We start from the raw sequence: 17,365 nt of genomic DNA, 5'->3' as shown, positions 1-17,365 counted from the left end.
AAATGCATTTATTTAAACTCACCTCACAAATTTTACTCCAGAAGAATAAGGCAGAAGGCTTTTAGGAGACTTAAATGAAGTAACCCAAATGTTTTCCCTACCTCCAAAGAGATTGTCAGAAAGATTTAAATCAGCAAGAATACTTAGGGTACTCACAATTTGTGCTTTATTACCCAGCTGTTGTTCAGCAAGACATTTGGCTCTTTCTGTGTGCTGTTCTTCAAATAATTGCAAGTAGCATCCCAGAAAAAGAAGCATTAAATATATAGACTGGAAATATGATCATATTAAAGACCTCATTTAAATTGTCAATTTTAAACAGACTTGATCAGGATTAATTTGGGATTCCCTCCTTCTGTTTTAATATGTTCTGTATTGAGTTCTTCAGTTCTTTGTACCATATATTTCTGTATGGTGATTTTTTTTTAGTGCTTGGTTTTTAATGTTCTTGACTGTAGTAAGAAAGTGCTGCTGATGCACAGGTTGGCAGAGCTCGCTTGGACTCAGAAAGTCTTAGTTCGAGACTTCAGCCTGGGAGTGTCTGCATCCCTATGAGCTATTAGCTTTCCAGAAACAATTCCATAAGCACCCTGCATGTATGCATGCAGACGTACATTTTTGTGAGACATACATATGTGTGTGCGTGCACGTGGTTGGTTTTATAACAATGGAGAAGAAAAAGAAATTCCAGAACTTCAGCTTTTTTTACTTGATGAAACCTATGCTTCTCTTTAGACAGGTTTTTATTCTGGTTCAGCTTCTTTCTGTGGTATTTTGTGTTTGTTCAGGTTATGGGGTTTTTTTAATTATGAATTCTGACTTACATTTTGTCTTTCCGAAAAAAAACATTCTGTTGGTTTTGGCTTCTAATATGTATTAAAGTACTTTAGCATTTTTCAGATTCTTACTTCCACTCATGTTAATATTCTGCAAGTGACAAAATAGATGCAGAATAAATATTTAAATTAACGAACTTGATATTAATTCTTTTCTGCACTTTAAAATAGCAACGTACCTATAACAATAATTTGTACGTAACCTGAGAGTATTTACCAAAGTTCTTGTTTTCTTTGAGAATACTCCCATTTACCCTGAAGTATTTTGTTACTAATAAAACACTAACCAGAACCTCATCTCTGAACTGATGTGGAAAACCTTTGTGAGAATAAGCCAAATAAACCAAAACTGCTTTGTGATTTTTGGGAAGACTCTTTTGAGATCACCAAGGTTGAAGACAATTGAAGATATATGAGGGCCTGTATAAAGCAGTAGTCTAAACAGGTACATCAAAAGCAGCTTCTGAGAGCAGGCCACCAACCAAGGCAAAAGTTCTTAACTTGGTAATAGCTGATGATTATTAATTTTCTCAGGCTTTTAAGTTCAACTATTTCATTAGCAATGAAAGGAACAGAAGCTGGTTTTCAGCATATATAAATGTGTGTTGATTAGTTTGAGCATTTTCTCACCAAAGAGGGGGGCAGACATTTAGTTTTAAGATACACGGCTGCCTTGCAGCTTCTGATGTACTAATTAGTGTGCTTAATACTTCCTATTTATGAATTCTTTATTGTTTTCTATTAGTCATCATTAGACTGTTACATTCAGTTTTTAATTATGTTGTGTAGTTTGATTTGTCCAAGCTGTATACTTCCTGCCGTACCATAAAAGAAATACCATATATTAGCATATTTTTAATTTGTTTCTCTTTCATGTGCTGCTACTCAGCATATTTGTAACTTCCAAAGAGAGAAAGGTAGGTGATAAAAGTTTTCTCTTTGATTTTTAACCTTGTTGCAGTACTTGCCACCTGGCAAAAACTGATTTGCTTCTTTTCAAGTTTGGGCAAATCTCATTTAAATAGAAACTGAAATGTAAAGGATTACTTTAAAGAAAAGAGTATGAAAGTTTCAGATCAGGCAATGCTCGACATACTAGACATGATTTCACAAAAGCCTTACCTTTAAATTTGATTAACCAAATCCACCACAATCCACTTTCAGACACAATCCAGGCGCAGTGGTCATCTTCAAAGATTGTGTTTTTCCCAGCTTCCAAGCGCTGCTTCCTATCCCACGGCAAACCTGGGAGTGCATTTGTTCCTCTGTTTCCTTCACCTGTTCTGGTTTTCCTCTTATCTTTTATGCGTAGCCTGACTGCTTTGCTCCCCCACACAAAGAGCGAGGAAATTCTTTTCTTTACTTCTGCTACGTAAGGCTTTGTATAGAGAGCTTGGGTAATGCAGTTTGTATTGTATCAAAATTGGCTGTAGAACTGCACTCCCCCACCCTCGATAATATATACATGCACATATACACATGTATAAAAAAAAATTCTTATCTGGAAATATTTTTAGACAATGCTATTTTTTAATGTATTTGGGAGATACCTTCTCAAACTTTTCTGAAGTTTTATTAATATTACCAGTCTAATTTATGCAATTTAATGAATACATTGCCTGTGATGATTACATTTATGGAATTGTTTTGTACCTTAATAAGAATAACGTGGTTTGAAATATTTCACGTACACCTTGTGAATTGATTTTGCATGAAGGAAGAAATTTACCATTCAGTTGTCCTGATGAGTAAAGCAATGATACTTACAGTTCTGAAGTTTATACCCATCAAATATAAACCCTGAAGTTTCAAGTGTAGATAGTAAAAATTTCTAGGTTTTGTAACTTGTATGCAAGACTTAGTATCTCAGGTGATTTTATATTTTAACAAACCTTTATGTTATTTGAAGATAGAGAAGTTAAATGCTGCAGTTCAGCTGCTTTATCTAATTATAATGAATCGCAGCCACATAAAGCAGAATCATAAACACTATCAGTCAGCTTCCGATGTGCCCTTGGTCAGAGCTTGATCCAAGTTTTGAGTGAAAAATTCATCACTATGGAGAAAATAGTCTAAATTAAAACATTTTCCAAATTTGCTTTATAGCCATCAGATTAAATTATTGATTTAAAATTAAAAGAATATTACATCATAGTAGTGCAAAACACCCCCAAATTTTTTAGTATTGGTGATCTTTCCAAGTCAAGCTAAAGCTGTTCTTATTTGTGGACTTAGTACCAAAAGAGGATCGGTTGAGAAGGCAGTAGAGTATAAAGCTTAGAAACATAATAAAATATTGTTTATGTCCTTCAGTGTTTACAGAAACTCTGAAGCTGCATATTTGTTTCTTATTCTTTTCAATAGGCATTTAGTAGCAGTAATTATGTTGATGATGATAGTTTTTGAAACCAGATATTAAAAATCCTAAATTTTGTGCTTAAATAATTACAGCCTGCATTTAAAGAACAGTGGTTTGCTTCTCTTTATGCTATGGATCCTTCCTTCACTTTTACTGTGAGGTACCTTAATTTATTGGCACCCAAGTAGTTGAGCTATCACGTCCGATTGCGTTAGAATACAGTTTTTGTTAATCGAGTGAACATATTTCTGGATGCAAATCGAATGGTTTTTTGGATAGAACAAGGCACAAAGTATCAGTAAATTATTTATTGAATGTGACGTTTAATAAAATTGATGTAAACATACAGTAAACGCAATTGTGACAACCTTAGCTTGATGAAAGTGTGGGCTCAAACAGTACTTATTGAGACTTTATGTTTGTTTCTGTCTTCCTCTCATAAATTAATGTCCTTAACTAAACTAGCACTAGAGATTAGTGAGGAGCTTCATCTATCGCATAAATGCATTTGCATGTGTAGAAATCAGTCAGCAGGAATTTCTTTTAAAGGAAGACATTTCATGTCACAGTTCTAAAGAACAAATCATGTATGTGATAAAAAGCTAACAGTCTACAAATTGGTGGGGTTGTCAGGTCTGGCTTTCAATACTGATAATCAATTTCTTTTGCTGTTATTGTTAGACACAGTATTACTTTGGAAGACAGCCCTCTTGCTTGTGATGATGGGCATTCTTAGGGGAAAAAATTGTTTGGGCTATTATAGGAAATATACTTTTTTATCCTTAGTATATTTGGCAAAATAAGTTTAGAAAAATAGATAGGAATATTTTTTTTCCCTACAGTTACCAGATAATTAAACAAATTGTTCACAAATGGAGTGATTTCACTGACTAAAATTGCACTATACTCTTGCTTTCCCATATCACAAATGGTTAAATGTAAACGTATGAATTATTTCACTACTCATGCAGTTTAAATTTATATGTTTGTGTTTATCCTTGGAAAGTCTAAGCCCAAATTTGTATTTGTAGAACGTAGAGTTTTTGTAGAATCTAGAGGTTTTGTTAGTTTGTATATCAGTTTTCATCTCAGTGCAGTTTGGGAATGATGAGTGACATCTGGATTAGCTGGAAGTTGGAATCCCTGATGTCTTACCAGATTTTCTCATCTTTATCCTGATAGTAATGATGAAAAAAGAGACAGCAAACTTGTCTGCTTAAATCAGCAACCATAATGTTATTTGTAATCTGCTGCAATTCTTTCCACAATAATAATTAAGTAATGATGATGTTCTCAATGGTAATTAAGCAACCATGTTTTCTAGAAATGCTTATGCAGCTATAATTCATTAAATGGAGTTAGTTTCTAATATTTCAAATGATGAATATTTGATAATTTTACATTCTATTAAAGGATGTAAATATTGAAAGAAATTTCACAGCATGAAATTCAATGTGTGAGCAGAACAAATTAGAAGGCACATTGCATATAACTTAATTTTTAATGACATCATTGATAAAAGTCTGTGTACCTTAAGATTTAAAATTATTGTATTTCTCAGCTGTAAGGAAATAGCTGCTCTGAAGTAAAGCCTATGGGAATTTGGTCATTAACTTGACAAAGATCAGAAGGTTAGTGCGTAACCTGTTGACAAATGCTGACTTTTAGGACAATGACTCTACTTGTCATAATAGTACAAGAGTTTCCCTTTCATGCTAAAGGTTAGACTATACTTAACTTGCTATTTATCTATCTCTAAATAGCACAAGAAACACTTCAGAGGAAAGAGAAATTTAGCAACAGAGAGAGCCGACAGGAGAATAGAATAGCAAAGACTGTGGCTACGTTGCACAGGGAGCCCTGAAGTACCAAAACATCTAGACACCAAGAGCATGGGCAGACTTGCTTTCTTCTTAGAAAGGGTCAGAATGAAGTAATGCCTCAGGTTTTTCTATGTGGTATCTAGATTAATTATAAAAGTAACTACAGTTTTGATAATCCTTTTCCTTATTTAACAGCTGATCACTGTCATTTTGAAGAAAATTAGGGAGCTTATCCACTCCACTGAGCAAAACAGTAGCTTAAACTGTAGTCATTTCAGAAGCATTGGCTATGCCTGTTAGAACGGCAGGTGAATAAAACTAAAAAACTTAACCTGCACACAGAACATTGGGTATTTCTTAAAGCTGTTTGAGACTCATATCTATTACTGGGACTCTCAAGTAACAGGCAGTATTTAAAACAAAACAAAAAACTCCCATAAAACCCAAAACAAAAACCCAAATCCAAACCCAGCCATCAGATGTCAAAATTCAGCTGATGAATAGTAAATGCTGGCTGCCATGGGTAAAAACACCTCGCAGAACACAATTGTTTGATGCATTTTCATTCTTTTTATGGCTTCCTAAATGCTGCAGTAGTACTGTATGTTTGAAGGGAACATATAGAGAGCAAATTTTTTTAAAATTCCCTGGTGTCATTTGCAAGAACAATTACTTTAAAATGCTTTTTCACTTTTCAGAATGTCAGAATTTGGATCAAAACTTTCATTTTAAAAGTTCTGTTAAGTCTGATACTGCGCGTTGTTGACACCTACAACAAGCTTAGCCTACCTAAACTGGATTTCAAGGACAGAAGATAATTCCTTCCATGTTATTCATTCTTTCACTGTGACTATAGCTTCTTCAACGCAAAATAAAAGCATGAAAATGTGAAGCATTCCCCAGTCATAGTTAACTTCCTGTTTCAGTTATCCATTCCTTCAAGGACCATTGCTCCAAAATTAATTTTGTGTTGAAGGCATGGACTGTGAATTTAGGCGCAGCCTTAGGCAAAAGTCTTTCCTGTGGCCATGGTGACTGTCTCTGATCTATGATAGCTGTAACGTAATATTTCTCCATCTACTAACCATTACTGTAATCGCTGCCTGAGGACTCAAGTCATTTTCAGCTAAAACTTGCTAACCTTTTAATAGGGTAACAAATGGGGAATACCCTCAAATTCACTTTGAGATATAAAGCTTTGATCTGTTTGTAAAAGAATGTTCTGTTTCTCTGAAATCCCTTGTGAAAGCCAAAGAGACTTGCAGACCCAGCAAAAATACCTTCTGTATCTATACATCTGTTCGTTCAGCAGGGACACATGCATTCTGAATGAGCTAGAATTGTTTACCCAACAGCTCGGCATTCCCAGTTTCTCCTTCATAACATAAGCTGGTGAAAGTTGAGAAGCCATAACAGATCATCGCCTCTTAGAGTAAATGATAAAAACTGCTGAAGATTCACCAAAGATGAGGGAAGATTATTTTCTTCCACAAATCTCTCACCTCATTTGGAATAATGTTGTCTAGCATATAGACAAGTACAACTGTATAGTTGTATTTGATGTAACAACGTTTCCCATAGGCACTAATTGAAAATCGCAGTGCCAGCACAGAATTGCTGTTTTACCAGCACACTGTACTTCAGCAGCTACTAGGCTCACTGTTCTGTAGGACTGGTTGTTGGGAAATGGCTGAGAAAGGTCATTCGTACAGAAAGCTATTGGAAATATTCTGGTTACAAGAGTGAAATCATGTGATGGATGAATGACGGGCCACCACTATGTAAGATGCGTTACTTGAAGTGTAACTTGGAATAAAGGCAGCTGCGCATTGGTTAGCAAGGTATATTTTTGCCTGGGTTTCATTACAAGTTCTTGAAATTAAAATGTGCCGAGTCTTGTAAAGTAAGGCAGTTCCTGGGAAATTTTTGAAATCATTGACTGCTCTTCCAAGTCACCAATTTCCTTCAACTTATTGTACTAGCAATGTAAAGAAGCAGAGAGTAAAGCAAACACAAGAGAAGATATGTAACAAAGGAGGTGGTTGTAAACAGGTTGAATATACTCATAACTGTATCACAAAGAGATTTTCTTTCATAGTGATTGGGAAAACTAAGGGGTTTAAATGGTTAAATGTTTATTATCTGTAAAAAAAATTATGAAACCTTGATGGGCTTTGATGCATATGTACAAAGCATACAAGAAAGGATTTACCTATAGAAAGAAAATTGTAATTCCAAGCACAAGCTGTTCTCTGAACTGTGCTAACCCAAAACGATTTCCAGCTGTTTCCTTTCGCTAGACACTTGCTGTTCCTTTTTATCTTGTTCTTGGGAGTGGTAATTTAAAGAAGGTAGTAGAGTTGAAGTCCTCCTCATTTCTTGCCCGTGTTCTCTCATAGGAGGTAATTTAAGCGCTTTTGGGGATGCAAGAAAACAGTTCATGTCATCTATATTTAAACATCTAACTGGTATCTAAACTGGGATTGTAGTCTCATAGGCTACTTCAGATAGGCAATGCAGGGATAGAGGAGTACTCTGCATTACCCTCTGGAGGATGTGAGGCAAAACTAACTTGCCTTGGAGGAGTTGCTTTTTCTCTGTGGCGATATAGAGAGCCGTAGGAGGCTAAGCTACCAGTTTAGCTGCCAGAACTTGGAAGTCTAAATACTGCTCTCGGCACTGATTATCCCAGTAAGCTCAAATTGAAGGTGAAAATAGTTTATGGTAACAGCAGAGGAAACATTTACAATTTAGTTTGTAATCTAGTTATAAAGTCCAGAAATGTATATACTACTAAAGATATCCATGTGTTAAAATTCTGGATTTTTAGTCACTGGTGTTCCTGTTTCTCCCCAAAAAGACCTTTTTTCTTCCCCACCCACCCCCTCTCATTGTAAAATTCTCTCTTTTTTTTTTTTATTACTTTTGCCCAATTTTTCTTGGAAGCTAATTAATATCATGTAAGACTGGCTCATAATATGAGTCTGGATAATGAGTAAACATCGTGAACTTTATTCCTGATAATTTTTGTAAGGAATAGGTAGTAGTAGGTAATGCTCTGTTTAGTACAAGCCTAACACAAGGAAACTGAACTGTTTGGGGATTTTTACGTCTGTAAAATATATCAGAGATACTCAGCATGCCAAATTTTTGTTTAAATATAGAACAGAAAGGTCTTATACAAGAGCAAGATCTGAAAATGTGTATAAATCAGAAGTGAGAAATCTGAGTATCTTGTAAAATTTTTGTCCTGTGGTTAATGAACACGACTCGTAGGATATTAACTCACAAGCAATAGAGAATGTTGTCAAACAGTTTCTAAATTATATCAGCAAAACCATGACATCCAGAAGGGTTTCATAAAGATTAATTTTGTTGGCAACAAAATCGGAATGAAAAACAAAGAAATGGCTTTTGTATAGGAGGACTTTGCTTTTCTTGTGAAAAATACATTACAATGACGGTTCCTTTATATACCTCCTACTTAATAACAAATGTTTTCAGCCATTCTGAAAGATACTCTTTAAATTTAACGTATTGTTGGAGTTAACTCCGATAGGTTGCCAAGCCCCGTACAGCCGCTCGCTCACTCCCCCTCAGTGGGATGGGGGAGAGAATTGGAAAGCTAGGACTGAGAAAACGCATGGGTTGAGATTAAGACATTTTAATTGGTAAAGTAAAAGCTATGCACACAAGTAAAGCAAAATAAATAATTCATTCACTGCTTTCCGTCAGCAGTCAGATGTTTAGTTATTCCAAGGAAAGCGGCGTTTTGTCATGTGTGATGGTTACGTGGGAAGACAAACGTCTTAACTCTGGATGTCCCCCATGCCTTCCTCCTTCTTTCCCCAGTTTTTATTGCTGAGCATGACATGATATGGTATGCAATATCCCTTTGGTCTTTTGGGGACCAAAAGCTGTCCCAGCTGTGTCCCCTCCCAACTTCTTGTGCACCGCCAGCCCACTTGCTGGTGTGGGGGAATGTGGTGTGAGAAGCAGAAAAGGCCTTGGCTCTGTGCAAGCACTGCTCAGCAGTAACAAAAACATCCCTGTGTTATCCATGCTGTCTTGGTCACAAATCCAAAACATAGCACCATGTGAGCTACTATGAAGAAAAAGAACTCCATTCCAGCCAAAACCACTATATATATGAAAATGCATTTGAAGGGAGAATTCTCAAAACTCAGCATGAATATATGAAGTTCTGTATATGTTCTTAAACACATTCATGTTATCTAGAATGTATGTACTTTTTTCCAAAATTTGAAAATAAAATAGATATGAATTTTTGAGATCTTACAGTTTACTAAAATAAGCATATCTTATTAATTCTTTGAGGATGTTCAAGAAGGACAAGATTGACTATGTGCATGCCAGTACTCTAATATTATCAAGTCTTTTGGGTTTTTTCTTCATTTGTAAGTTGATACGGTATTGATAGCAAACCTCATGCTAAAAACACCATGTGGTAAGATAGTTTTGATCTCTCTCTCCCTATATATACACATATGTTTATAATATAAAGATATGAGAAAGTAATCCTCTCTTGTATTACTGTATCTCTAGAATACGCCAACAGAACTGTCACACATATTAGTATCATCAGTAGTGGTGTAGGTTGGATAAACAGTAGCACTTTTAAAATTATGCAAGTAACTATTGAATCAGAGGAATGTTTTTTCAAATGATTCACTCCCTTGGATAATTAATCTGGAACAGATCTTGCTTTTCAAAAATCTTAATGGATTTTGGAAACTTAAAGACCTCAAAAAAAGAAAAGTTCATCAGGTGTATATCAGCCTTTATTTATGTTAAGTGCTTGAATGTAATATAGTTTACTACTAAGAGACCATTTAAACTGTTGAACTTTATAATAATTGTTTGAATGAGCAGTCCATGAACAATTGTTGCAGAATGTTATGCTTCAAACTCTATTCTTAAATTCAGTTTTTGTTTAAAAACAAAATCTGGTTGCATATTATTTTGCATAAAGACTAGTTGTTCAACTCTTTACATCTGTTGTGACAGAATACTTTATCTTCAAGTGGCAAGAAACTTAGTGAAATATCCAGTTACTGAATTATTTTAATCTACTTTCCGTTCACCCCGAGCCCATCTTTTGTTATGCCAGGGTGTCGGTGTTCACTGTCATATTCAAGAATGAGCGAGCGTACATCGCTGACAATGATATTTTGGGCAGTATTACAGAGAGTAACTTCTCTGCAAAATTAAAACTCTTCAGTGTGACACCAGTCATGCAAAAAGTCCCAGGTGCATGCAAATGAATGCAAAAGCTCTTGCTAATTTTTGCTAGTAAACCAATTTGGAACAATGTTCTCTGTGTGGGAAGATGCCAGTCTGTGAAATACTGTGATGAACTGTTAGAATGATTTATTCCATAAAGAACTGAACAATGGAGGAAGTGATTCAAGATTTGGTAAATAATCTTGAGGTTTAATTACTTCCTTAGAATATGTCACTGTCAGTATTTCCAGACTGGTATTTATTTTTCTCTTTTAAACTGAGTCCATTAGATGGTTTTAATAGTATGATATGGCTTGGAAATTAGATTGAATTTATAGGCACAGAGTTAAAAGATTTTCATGTCCTTCCTAATGGTTAAAGGAAAAAAAGAGTACTGCTTGGATGTGTGGCAGTATCATCTACAGCTTAATTGCATGGAACTGACTGTGCTCCTTACTTATAAATTCTGTTTCCACATAGCAATAAGATACAAGCTTATTGCATTTCTCATGTAGTTTTTAAGGTTTCAGATTTATTTCTATTTCCTCCTTGTAAAAAAAGTATATTGATATTTTATTTTTCTTATATTGCTCTTATTTTTAGTAGCTTTTAACTAATATTTCAATGGATCCTATCAGATCTGGCTGCCAGTTTTATCCAGAACTAATTTATGGATTAATGGGACTACATTGTAGTACAACCAGTGGTGTGACAATGTCTAGACCTTTGAAACTAAGTGGTGGTTGTGGCTGGGGCTGGGGTTTTTACTTGACGTTTACAGTTCTTGCTTTTTCCCCCTCTGTTGTTTTCAATAATATGTTTAGTGTGGGTAGCAACTTGGGTTTTGTTATAGTAAGTGCAGGGTCTATTCCTACTCCTTTTTCATTATCTGAGATACACCTTTACAAAAGTATTGCTTTCACTGACGTATTTTTTGCCTGAAAATATGGAGACATTGTGCCTAATTGGTATTTAAAGAGGAGGCCCTGTAAGCACTCCTATTTTGTTGAGTCGTTACCTTTTTTTACTTTCAAGATGGCAACCTTTTAAATTGGACTTTGTGTTTGAGGGACTTTCTGAAATCAGGCCAGTGACGGCAGTTGAATTGCAAGAAACTGAAAAATGAGTCTGATAACCTGTGTATTTTTCAAACATACGCGATCAACGGTTTTTAAATTTTCTGATATACCCATAAATATGAAATTATCTCTGCACCTTTGTAAAGAAACAGTTTTCCCATAGTCTTGAAATAACATGGAACACTTTTTAAAATTAAAGTAATAAATTTTCAGGTGTGAAGATCTTACTCAAGCAATGAAAAAATAATAAGGCTTTTTTCCTCTAAGTGAGCTATTGAAATGGTGATATCAATATTAGTGTTGGGAACGTTTTATTCCTAACATCATTATGACTATTGACTAGTTGACACACTGATGATGGCTTTGGTTTCAGGGATGGGTTGCTGATTTAACAATTGGCATATGTTTTTTTATGGTAATACTTTCCTTTAAACAATAGAAATGCCTTATCTGATTAAGAATTTTATTATCGTAGCTTATAAGCTCATAAATAAAATATTATGCAAAATTGATGCTACAGTAATCCTTTATTAATATGATTTCAAAGGAAGATTTTCTGATATTAATTCAATCAGCTTCAGTAACACATGAAAGAATAGCAGTTTTTTATCGCATTGCCATTTTAGTCCAGGCATCTAAAATCCATACGCTGTATGTGGATAGGCAGTGATTATTTGTTTATTGACTCATTTATTCATTTACTTTATAAAACAGAACTTTGCTTTCATTTCTACTTATTTTGTCTGTGTTTTGAAGTAGTCGGCCATCCTGAATTTAAAATACTTACAACCTTAAAACAAAATTGTAAGCTGTGTATCTTCAAACAGCATTCTGAAGTTTAGCAGAAATGTATGTTTTGATGATACTTATTTAGCTGAAAGATAAACTAAAACCTGTTTCGTCCAGTGGTAGCTTTCCCTACTGAGCAGCTGCTGACAAAATACTTAGTGTCCTAAGTCATAAGAGCACACAAGGGTGTAAGTTTTATGTTTTCTTCCTTTGTTACTTGGGAGAGCTCAGAAGAGTCATGGCTGAACTTCAAAAGGTCAGCTTTTTCCCTCCTCTTACTTTATCTCCACTTCGGGACTGAAGATGACCTTTCCTGAACACAGAATTGCCATTTCTGGGATTACATTGTCATCAGAAATATATCTAGATGAAATGGTAATTGTTTTACCGTGATGTTTCTCAGAATGTAGTGTACATAAAAATTGGAAGTGTCATTGCTGTGTTTCTAAATTGGAATCTCGTCATTAGTTTATTGGAGTATCCTGTAGGTAGCAGTGGACTTTGGATCACTGCCTTAATCAACTAGGTGTGGCAGGGACACTTTGGTACTTGTGGTAATTTATCGGTGTTAGAAGTGTATGCAAAAAGAAATCTTTCACTCCAGTAATGGAAAGACTTCTGACCTGTTACCCAACACATGGCTGGGCATTGTGGAACTACGTGTTGCTCAGAAAAATGACTGGAAGTTTCCTGTTGCTTTTCCTCCAGTTTAGAGACTTGCCACTACTTGACAAGTGTACTAAAAGTTGGGGTCTGTCTTTCTAGTACCATGGCTTCTAAAGCTTCCTGTTGGTGAATATCAGCCTAAGAGCACTGGAGAAAGAATAAATTGCATTTATTAGTTTGTACAGAGATTTCTGATACTGTATTGACAAGAGGGAAGATTATAACCTATGGTTACATGGAAGAAGAATGAGATTTGGAGGAATAATTCTACCAGATGCGAGCAAAAATGTTTTGATCTCATCAAAGCATCTTCTTGTCACCGTAGCCTTTAGGTGGTCTGTGGATGAAACTTTGGGCAATTTTTCTGGGTAATTTTTTTGTTTTCATTCTTTATTGAAGTCATGTAGTATGAGAAGACTGTGATGATAAAAGCGAAATTAAAACTATTGCTAATAAGGTTTTGAATGGTTTACAAACCTGTCTTTCCCTTTTATCTGTTCTAAATAGTATCTATTCTAAGAATTAGATGTTTCTTAGACAAGCACAGCCCACCTACTGATTATCTGTCTATATTTCTAAATGATGATGAATAAATTCATGATTATGCATGGTTATAGTAGCAGGCTGAGAAGAATAAATTTCTTGTTGTTCTAAGGTTTGTCTCATTCCTTTTTATCTTTCTATATTTTCCAAACAGAGAAATGAGTTGTTGTTGAACTGTAATGTGAGTGGGTTGAATTAATTCTGACTGCAAATTTTTTTTGTTCTGAAATGCTGGACACTGGCTGAGTTTTGCAAGCCGTATAGGAGGTCATTTTCCACCGTTACATATGTGGTTATTACATTTGATTACGTGTTAGACCTGGTGTATTGTGTTTTTATTGCACTCTGAAGAGATTTGATTTGTATTTTAAGATTCTTAAATGTACTTTAAAATATATTAAAAGAGGAAAGATTGTTTGTAAGGTACTGAATTTGCTGAAAATAATGTGGGTGGTAACTGAAGTAGTGTATTCAGTACACACATAAAGACTAAATTAGAGCTCTGTGTATCTCATTTATCCAGAGCCAAATATACTTGAAAATGATCTTAGCAAAGGATTCAAGCACCAAATAGACATGACGTTTTTTCCAAGCTGCATTTCCACAGAACAACGTCAGGTTAGCTGAATTCCTCAAGGAGAGAAAGCCAGAATTTTCATGTGATTCTTCTTGTTTTCCGCCTCTTCCATTATACATCATGTTTACACGACTAAAAACGTATCTTTGCATATATGTACGCATCTGCTTTTATAACCCAGATATGCTAGACTTCATTAATCTGCTTTCTGTTGTACAAACATAGTACTCAGCAAATCACCAGTTGCTAGAGAGGGAAACAAAAGCATAAGGCTTTATGCCTTTTGCCTTCTTCAACTGGGAAGGTCCTTGCTGTTCAGTAGAGTTGGAAATAGCATCACCCTGAAAGAGGGAAGCTGAAGCCATCTCAGAATATGCTTTTTCAGAATACCTCATCTGTGGAATATGATGGCAAATTGGGTGATGTCTGTCTTCTGTCTTCAGTTAGCCTTTAAAAAGTAACAAGGCATACAGCATAATCCCAAAGAGCATTGTACGGTTTGTCCTTCAGCTATGGTCCTTTACCAGGCACTTTGATGCAGTATGTGGTCTCACTTAACCATCGGTAGTCTTAGAATTCTCCGAGGATTTGCTTCAAGGATTTCTATGCCATTTCTTAACTCCTCTGTACCTCAAGGACTAATTGCAGACCTTTAGGTTACCTTTAAGACGGCCATACATATCTCTCTCAACTGCTAATAATGAACATCTGTATTCACGTATTTAGGTAGATAATTTTGGTTGATGAAATCCATTTATTAAGCACTATGAGGGTTTTAACAGTAATTACGCTCTCCATGTTAATGTACTGTTCTTCAGGTAAAAATAGAACATTCATGTTTGGTTGATGTTTAAATAATTTCATTATGAAGAAGAATAATAGGATTGACATTGACAACTTCCCTAATTACTGTACTTGACAGAAAGCCAATGCTAATTAGAATTACAAATTTGTTAAAAAAAATTTTTACACTGTTTGTAATCAGCATAACATGCCTCAGTTGAAACAGTTCGAATAACTACTAGGTTGTCCTTTAAATTTTGTATTCATAAGGAAAGGGGCATTATCTGTCCTTTTTTAAATTTGAGTTAAATAGATTATCCTGAAATAGCATTTTTTGGATAGGGGCTCTTGTTACATGTGTAAGAATTTTAAGTGAAGAGAATTCTATTAAAAAACCATTTTAATTCCTTTGTTAAGGAATTTACTATTCTATTAACTATCTAATTCTAAATTAAAACTAAGTAGGAGTAGCACAGACTTACAGCTATATCTTTATGTCCCAGAATTGCCACTTAAAACTTTGGTATTAAGTGCTTCAACAGCTCCTTCAAAATCTCTCCTAGCTGTATTCTGTAATTGAGTGCAAAAGAAGCTATCAGTAATGTTTAGCATGTCCTCTCTAGGGAGCTGTTGGGAATGTTCATTATCTCTCCCTTAATGCCTCTAGTTTTAAAAGGAACAGAGGAAGGGTGAGGGCCTGAAACTTCCTCTTCCGATGTGAAGAGGACATCAAAAAATGCAACACTTAGCAAAAAGAATGTTCAACTTGCACCCGTGCATCTTTAGGGGAACTTTACAATCATACTAATTTCAGTGTGACTGCTTAGATACCTAAGTATTCAGAAAGCAGATCAAAAGGACTGATTCCTTAGACTTTTAAAAATTTGTCTGCTTGTGGAGGAAGTAATAAGAAGGCAAAGAAATCCAAACTGACTCATGTATCAATAAATACTGCTTTATTTTTTAAAGTCTGATTAATGGTAGCAACATTTAATCCAGCTTTGCTGACAGTGGTCAAAATGACTTGCAGCTCTTGCAGAAGTTAACTCCGGATTTTGATTTTTTTTATAGACAGCCTGTCGCATCCAAAAATTTAGTTGAGTCTACTCTGGAGATGCAGATCCAGGTTCAATTCTGACATAAGTAGCTCCTGGAGGTAAGTATTTTGTGTCTGGATGAAGAGGCAGTGTCTAGGAGTGAAAGTTCCTCAGTTGCAATAGTAAAGACTGAAAAGTGCCCTTACGCCGTCCAATCTCTCCTGTTTGAATATGGGGCTGGCCCATCGCTCAGTTTAGTCCAAACCGGTAACACGGCTCTTGCGTCACCTGGTCACAGAAACAAACTGCAGCTTCCAGTCACAACCCAGCTTTCTGTCTGTGTTGCCCTTTCATCAGGGTGGATAACTTTTGCTGGCTTTCTGTATTGCATAGTTGTATGGGACAACATGTATATTCTATTTTCCATTTTCTCATTTCTTCCTCATTTCTGCTGCAACACATAATGCACAGGTTTAGTGGCTCCTGGAAGGTGTAACAGAGTAGCTTTGTATCCTGTCATCACCTAGTAGTCCTAATAGTAGAGAGCTGACTTCATCGGCATCGATGTGTATGTGACGTACCCAGCGTCACTTTCCATTGATAATTGGATTAGTATTTTGAAATGCCTTTTTTGTTTTTCTTTGAATTTAGAATTCTGATTGCGGTAAGTGGGACAGAAAGATACAATGAGAGGGGAGAAACAGACGCAGAATAAATTACTGGAGAGCGTAGCATGATCTAAGACTTCTGAATAGATATAAAGCATTTTCATTATTCAGAGTAAAAGAAGCCAATACCATTTTTTATATTTCACTTTAGTTTTATTTTCCTAACCATTCAAATGTAAACAAGGTATTTACTGATCTACTACTCTTGCAGAGAAATAAGAACTCTGATACCTGCAAGTTTCATTATTTGTTCGGTGAATAATTTGAAGTAACTGTGCATGTAACACGTATGCTTTGCCTTTCTCTATCACTAAACATATGCTTTGCCTGTGACTGAAAGAGAAGTATGTTTTACGGTAGTCATGATAACACGAGCTGGTGATAACTCTTATAAAAATGCAAGGCAGAAAGACAATTAATTTCCTTTGAAAGTCAATCAGTTACTTTAGGAACCTCTTCATGTTCCACTAGGATGCTCTTTTCAGCTTGTAGTACTGATAGTTTTTTACAGAAATCCCAAAGAATTCCTGCAAAGAATTTAAATCTGTAGCCCAGGTCTTCTAAACCAAAATCAACTAAAGGGAATAATCAAGCAGCATTTGTAAGTAAAAATAACTCTGTACTTAGTCTTACATTGCCAGCTCTTCACAGAACACTCAGGAAATAAATTATTCTACTGCACCTCTGAAATCCTGATGCAGTTAAATTTAACGTTAAGCCTTTTTACTAAATTCTTCTATCTTTTTACAAAACAAGGGATACATTCTTTCCTCAACTCCATAAACTCCAGTGGAGCTGAAAATTGGTTCAGCTCCATTTATCTCAATAAAATTACACCTATTTACCCTAGCAGATTTCAATGAGTATGGCTGAGACACACTTTTACCCAGGATAGATCGTTGCTTTTCTTCATTTGTGTCAGTAATGTATTTAAAAAAAATAAACACATGGTCAAGAATGG

The sequence above is a fragment of the Balearica regulorum genome, chromosome 8, assembly GCF_011004875.1.
Source record: "Balearica regulorum gibbericeps isolate bBalReg1 chromosome 8, bBalReg1.pri, whole genome shotgun sequence".
In the NCBI taxonomy this organism is placed as follows: domain Eukaryota; kingdom Metazoa; phylum Chordata; class Aves; order Gruiformes; family Gruidae; genus Balearica; species Balearica regulorum.
This window is presented reverse-complemented; position numbering follows the sequence as displayed.